This window comes from Artemia sp. Qi Xiang Cuo, chromosome 5 (genome assembly GCF_049724085.1).
Source record: "Artemia sp. Qi Xiang Cuo chromosome 5, ASM4972408v1, whole genome shotgun sequence".
Taxonomy (NCBI): Eukaryota; Metazoa; Arthropoda; class Branchiopoda; order Anostraca; family Artemiidae; genus Artemia; species Artemia sp. Qi Xiang Cuo.
The window spans coordinates 61,692,016-61,699,763 of NC_142798.1; the positions used below are offsets into that span (position 1 = coordinate 61,692,016).

General features: G+C 35.0%; 1 pseudogene; it reads right to left on the reverse strand.

Moving 5' to 3' along the window:
- Positions 1-3,797: 3,797 nt before the first annotated feature.
- On the reverse strand, positions 3,798-4,337 carry LOC148952347 (eukaryotic peptide chain release factor subunit 1 pseudogene; annotated as a pseudogene).
- Between the last annotated feature and the right edge of the window lie 3,411 nt (positions 4,338-7,748).

Here is a 7,748-nt window from a genome sequence, read left to right on the forward strand (position 1 = left end):
TATCTGAGAACTTTTCCACCCCTAGCCCTTTTTTTGGCAAAATTTTATTTTTGGTTTTCATATTTTATTTTTCAGTGACCTTGTCTTTTTCCATCCACCAGGTTTCAGGATTGATGTGAATGTCATTTCAGGTCTTGCTTATGTCTTTTCAAGATTTAACGAAAGTATCTCACTCACCCTTGCTACTATTGTAGCATTATGGCAGATGCTTAAGAAAGGGGAGAGGATCAGCGCTCGTTTATTCTACAAATGCCTTAATTCTTGCTACACTATCTTGTGTTTTATAGGTGATTCTTCTTTTTTGTTTCTTCAAAATTGTGATAATATCCTCCCCCACCCCCTATAAAAAAAAAATCCTGAGGTTTTGCCAGAAAGGATACTGAATAGTTATCAATGTTTTAGGAAATTAGTTTAAAAAACTTTTTCCACAAAATAAGTTTTTCAAAGAAAAGTAAAGAGCTCCATTAAACCAAAAATAAGCAAATATAAAATCAAATAATCTACCAAGTGTAATACTACCAGAAATCAGCATCGATAAATAAATGAAACCTAAAACGAACATAAATTATAATAAATAACCCAGTCAAATTCAAAACGAGTTGGCCCTTTATAAAGCTTCTACGACAAAACTTTCTATAAAAACCTTATATGCCCCAAGGGCATAACTTACGGCCATTGTCCTGAGGGCTATGGGGGGAGGATTTTCATCGTCAAAGATCTAATTTCCAGATCTTTCAAATATGTTCAACAAAATGGCTATCTCAAAATTTTGATTGGATGTGTTTGGGGAAATGGTAAGCGTGAGAGGGGGTTTAGTTACCCCCCAATCACTTTCGACTCTTAAAAAGGGCACTAGCCCTCTCAATTTCCAATTGAATGAACCCTTTTCGAAGTTTCTACGACAACGCTATCTATAAAAATCTGATATTCCCTCAGGCCATAACTTACAACCTTTGCCCTGGGGGCTCTGGGGGGTTTGTCATCTTCAAATACATAATTTCCAGAATTTTCAACAACGGTGAACAAAATGGTTATCTCAGTAGCATCGTTATAATAGCTATCACACTTACAAGGAAATATACAAGAAAATGTGTGCAGTTTTGACGACTACAAGACCTCCCTGACAGGAACAAACTATTTTCAGGGGTCGAACATGACTTGTCAGACAGGTTTTTCTATGGTCATTACCCAAACTAAAGAGATTTCAACAGGTGGGTGAGTCAACACCCATTTTCTGGACCAAGTTTTTTTTTTACTATAAAATAAGGTTTCTACTAAAGACCAAGCTAGACATGTTTCTGAGCCAAAACTTGTCAAAACAGATTAATAACCTCTAGCTTAAAGGTATCTTGCATCTCGTTAGGTTTGCTAATGAATGCGTCACGGGTAATTACAGAATGACGAATGGAATGGTACAGCCAGAATTGTTTTAACTTGTATCACTACGACGAATATAGATATGAAGCCAAGATGGGGATAATGTGAATATTTAGTTTTTTGCATTCTATGTAAGTGGTAAAAAGGGTTCAATTCGCGAAAAGGTATTCCGTTTGCATAACTCTGCTCTGAAAATCCTAATGAGGATATGAATAATAGCCTTGAAACGAAGATGAGAATAATACAAGAATTGTTTTAGTTGCTTAGAATGAAAGTGATAAAAAGGGTTAAACTGCTTACCAGTTAAGGTAAGTCTGAGAGGATGCTAAGTGTCGCGCAACTTGACATAAATGTTAAAATGACATCATATATATCAGTCTACGGAAACAGTTATTAGTGATAAGGTGATCATGGGAATTGACTTAGTTTTACTTCTTGGCTGTGTTCTGTATAATACAATACTACCATTTGAGCAGTGTTGCCAAAATAAAATATGCTTTAGCATTTGGGTATGCTAAAAAGTTGAAACTAATAGAGTCATAGGCACCAAGATGACCTTATAGCTTGACCTAGCTTTACTCCTCGACTGTGTTCTGTATGATATACAAGTATCAATCGAGCAGTGTTGTCAATATAAGATGTGCCTTAGCATTGAAGTATGCTAAAAAGTTGAAACTAATAGAGCCGTAGGCGCGAAGAAAAGACCACATGACTTGACATAGCTCTCACTTCTTGACTCTGGTCGCTATAATAGACAGGAAAATAATGTGGGATGTGGGAGATATAAGATATGCTTTAGCATTGGAGTATGCTAAAAAGTTGAAACTAATAAGGATGTAGATGTTAAGAAAAGAATTTTAATACAGAAATTCAGAACAATCCTTTGAAATCCTTAGAAATCGAATAATGAGACGATTATAGATTTGAACCATCAAGGACCACAACCATCAATGACCCTAACCACCAAGAACCTCAACTTCCAAGAGTCCCCTCTCCCCCCAACCTACAAGGGCTCCCCTCCCTCCAAATATTTGGGGCCCACTTCCCTTTTTTTAATTTTTTTAAATTTTTTTGGAATTTTTTCTTTTAATATGGTAAATTTTTTTCCAGCTTTTTTTTACATGTCTTAGAATGACATGAAACATACTTAAAACATAAGAAATTCACATTTAATATTTTCCAAATTCAAAATGAAAATGATATAGAAATATTAGTCGTGACTTTTACTATCTGAAAAATAATGTTTGTAGTAGCACTTTTTTTGGACTGATTTTTTTTGGACAGAAAATTATTCAACTTTTTTTTCACGAATCTTTAAATGACATGAAATATGCTTGCGACTGTACCAATCGTACTCTATGCTTGCATATAGACACGATGCGGCTTTCCCAGTGGTACTACAAGGGTACTTATCGAGACTACCTAGTTTATTATGCGTATTAAATGAATTTTTCGAGGAAAGTGTGTATACATGATAAAGTCATTGTTGCGTTGAATGCTGACAAAGGGTTATATTTGAACCATGAAACGAGTAGTAGTGGAGATCTTATTGGAATTGTATGCTTACGTTGTCATGACAGCGTTGAGTTAAATTACTTTGGAGTACCCAAGAATTTCAATCGTGTAAATGGTGGATATGTGACATTATCATTACTAGAGAAGTTAGTGCTCAAAGTGAATGCAAACATAAAAATAATCGTCGATGATAGGGGTCACCTCCTTGCTACAGTTGCTGGTAACACATTACCTGTTGATACATCCTATCGTCATTTTTCCGGTATTAGCATTTTAAAGAAGACAAGAAGAAGAAGACAGGAATACTCCTGGAGTATTGTCATAGTATCCCAAAGCAGAAAACAAATTTTACCAATCTATGTAAAAAAAAGAGTAGTAATTTTTGTTTCTTCCAAAAACCAAAACGGACAGGAGAGTTTTCAAAGACTAATCCTAAGCCTTGATTTCACTATTAGACATAAAAATATAAGAGCTCCTCAAGAGAATATTGAAATCCACTAATTTTGCTGCACACACGGTTCTCACCAAAACCCCAAGTCACAAATCACTTGGAAGAGCATAAAATGGTATGTGTTCAAGGCTAACGGGGACAAACAAGGTTTTTGATCCCTTTCTGTCTTACAGATCCATCCTACACTTGAGACAAAAATGAGATTTAATTTACATAAATGAGAGTAATTCTTGCGATAATTCAATATCAATATCATCCATTCCAATCTCTATTTCTCTATCATTCTCATACTTTCCATTCTCATCCATTACATTTTCTAATAGAAAATCAAGATGATCAATAACTTGATTCTCTATGTCAGTCAATATTTGACTCAGATCAATAACTTGATTCTCTATGTCAATATCAAGATCATTTTGCCACACATTGTCTAATTAATTACGGAATCGGAAAATTACACTGTATATGTAATTATCAAACTCATTAGGTTCTCAACAGGTTCCATTTCCAGTGCACGAAGTGTCTGACTTACTCCAAAACAATAACATCCACTGTCTAAGCTGATTTCATCAAAGTAACGACTGATCAATTTCTGTTCTAGAATGAACCTAACATTGACTAAACAATCTGCAGCCAATCCAATGGCTTCATTAAACCCTCTCTCTAAACTGTATGAAATGTCAACTATCTTTACAATTTTTCTCTGCAGCCTATTGTCAAACATGTCAGGCTGACTTAATTCAGTTTTGAAATCAGGACTGCCAGCAAGCACCAGCCCAACAAATTGCACTTTGTCATTGGCCACAAAGCATGTGACAGCCACTTCTGCTACTTTCCTTGTGTAATTGTGCCTCTTCTCCGTACAAAGACGAGCAAAACAAAGAGCTGATTGACCACCCCGACCATGCCTTTTTGGCAAATCTACTGAGATTTTATTAAGCACCTCTTGAGTATTTTCCTGCAATGTTCCAAATAATGTTCCGTTAGCTTCCATAATAATGAATCCAAATTTATTATCGTCAAAAAGCCTTGTGTCAGCTTCATATCAGTGCCATACACACCTAAAAAGAAAATAAACTGGATACTGAAAGATGCAAATTAATACAAAAACTCATTGAAAACTACAAAAATAATATAAAATACAAAGAATAACTTTAAGATCCAAAAACGTGTGCAGAAAGACATTTACGATACTTTAAAGCCCAGCGCCCAAAGAACCCAAATTCATTAATACTTTAGCGCCCAGAACCCACAGCTCCCAACTTGAAAAATAAATACTAGCATACCCAAGCCTCGATGCATAAAACTAAATATTAAGTTATTTTACCTTTAGTACAGCGAATTTATAGTCCATTTCTTCTTTAAATAGCGATTTTAAAAATTATCATAACTTAAAACCAACAAAGAGAAAAATCTCTAAAAAAAACAAACAAACGAGACTGTGGCCAGTGGAGAGAAAAGAAAAACAACAGAAACAAAACAACGCGGATATTTCGCCTGTATACAAACAAGGCGTCTTAAGCACTAAATACACAAAAAAAAAAAAAAAAACAAGATAAAACTAAAAACCAATAAAACCACCACAAAAAAAAAAAAAAAATGTACAATCGGCGCAAACTAATCCACGTAGGGAAAAGATGCTAATATAGAGTTACTTCAGTGAGGACACCAGAGTTACTCTGGTGTCCTCACTGAAGTAACTCTATATTAGCATCTTTTCCCTACGTGGATTTGTTTGCGCCGATTGTACATTTTTTTTTTTTTTTTGGGGGGGGGTTTTTTGGTTTTTAGTTTTATCTTGTTTTTTTTTTTTTTGGTGTGTTTAGTGCTGAAGACGCCATGTTGTCTGAAAGGCGAAATATCAGCGTTGTTTTTTTTCTGTTGTTTTCTTTTCTCGCACCTGGTCACAGTCTTGTTTTTTTGTTTTTTTTTAGAGATTTTTCTCTTTGTTGGTTTTTTTTAATGGCTGTCCAGTTAGGCTTAAGATCTTTCATATATCATAACTTAAGTTCGTAAAGATGGCACGGGCATACACAAAAGAATTCTACTAGTCACAAAGATATATTCAATTTATGTCAGCAAGCGCAATGTGTCTGCAAAGTGCATTTGACAAAGAGAGATCATTTTCAAAATACAGGAGGGGAGATTTGACTTATGTCGACAAACGTATTTCACAAAGAGACGTATAAAGCTACAGGAAAGATCCACTTTGCGTGTAACAAATATTCGAAATATGTCATTCGGTGTTGGGTCCTGACAAGTTAAAATGCTTGTATTACATACATGCGGGCTTTGGCCTTGCTTGGGTTTATTCCGCCATGCACAGTGTTTTTATTAAGAGAAAATAATGTCCCGAGGATTTACCATAAAAGGCAATATGTGCCCCATTGTTAAAGGGCTTTTTGATTTTTTATATAACAAAACCAGTTGTCCAGTACCCATGAACCCAAATAAAGAGAGATCATATCAAGTTACAGGAGGGGAGATTTGGCTTCTGTCGGCAAACGCATTTCACAAAGTAAACCCTTCATATACGAAATAATTTCTGTTCATTTTGAGTTTCAATAATGCTCCTTACCATTTCTAAGTGTTTTATTTGAATAATGTCGGTAATTCTGGCCCACCTTGTATGAAAAATTCCCTCTCCTCACGGGAAATTTCTCTGTGGAAAGTCCCTCCCACGAAAAAAAGAACCCCTAAAAATTATTTCCGGACAATTCTATCCTTGCTGAAAATCCTCCCTCCCCTCCGCAAACTTTATTGCAGACTATTCAGGCTGAAAATTTATCCTTAGCATACTTTCATAGGCAGCGCAACTGCGCTGCCTAAGTAAATTACGATGTTGGCACAATGTATTTTTTTTTCATACCCGGGCACTTTGTATCGAAGAAGTTGTCGTAGACACTTCGAAAAGAGCTCATTCGATTGGAAATTGGAGTGGCTAGTGCCGTTTTTAATAGTCGAAAGTGATTGGAGGGCAACTATCCCCCCCTCCCCTCACCCCCATCCGTACCCCAACACAACCAATCAAAAATTTTAGATATCCGTTTTGTTTAACGTAGTTGAAAGTTCTGGAAATTAGGTCTTAGAGGATGACAACCCCCCTAACAGCCCTTAGGGTAAGGGTTGTAATTTATAAACAAAAAAAATTTTTTAAACACGAAAAACGGGTTTTAATTTTCTAACAAGCAGTTAAATACAAAAAAATTAATTATGCACAAAAGCTCCTAATATTTCGGCCCCACCTCCGGTAGCATTTATAAACGTAAAAAAAAAATAAATAAATAAACCAAAAAAAAAAACAACTTAAATTACATTACAATAAAACATACTAAACACATAAAGAGAACAAAAAGCAAAAACGAAAGAAAAATATAAATAAATAAGAACAAAACTCACATATTAATTAAACACTTCCATGCACTGAATGTCTTTCAACTGGCCTCCTCTCAGTATATAAATGGAAATATATTAAATAAACACTTCCATGTACTGAATGTCTATATTGATTCTACTCGCCTCCTCCCAGTATATAAATTGAAATATATTAATTAAACACTTCCATGCACTGAATGTCTTTCAACTGGCCTCCTCTCAGTATATAAATGGAAATATATTAAATAAACAATTCCATGTACTGAATGTCTATATTGATTCTACTCGCCTCCTCCCAGTATATAAATTGAAATATATTAATTAAACACTTCCATGCACTGAATGTCTTTCAACTGGCCTCCTCTCAGTATATAAATGGAAATATATTAAATAAACACTTCCATGTACTGAATGTCTATATTGATTCTACTCGCCTCCTCCCAGTATATAAATTGAAATATATTAATTAAACACTTCCATGCACTGAATGTCTTTCAACTGGCCTCCTCTCAGTATATAAATGGAAATATATTAAATAAACACTTCCATGTACTGAATGTCTATATTGATTCTACTTGCCTCCTCCCAGTATATAAATTGAAATATATTAATTAAACACTTCCATGCACTGAATGTCTTTCAACTGGCCTCCTCTCAGTATATAAATGGAAATATATTAAATAAACACTTCCATGTACTGAATGTCTATATTGATTCTACTCGCCTCCTCCCAGTATAAAATTTTTTTTGTTTTTAATGGAAAAGCAGTGTGGTCTAAGAAATTATTTGGTTGTAATTTATGCCCTGGGGGCATATAAGGTGTTTATAGAAAGCGTGGTCATTCCAAAAGGGCTCATTCGATTGGAGCTTGAAAGGCCTAGTGCCCTTTTTAACAGTCGAATGTGATTGGAAGGCTTGACATTTTTATAGTAAAGATGGATGTGGGTATGATGTATTATTTTTGTTGTTGTTGTTGTTTAGACCAGGGTACTTCGTATCGAGGGAGTTGTCGTGGGAACTTCGAAAAGGG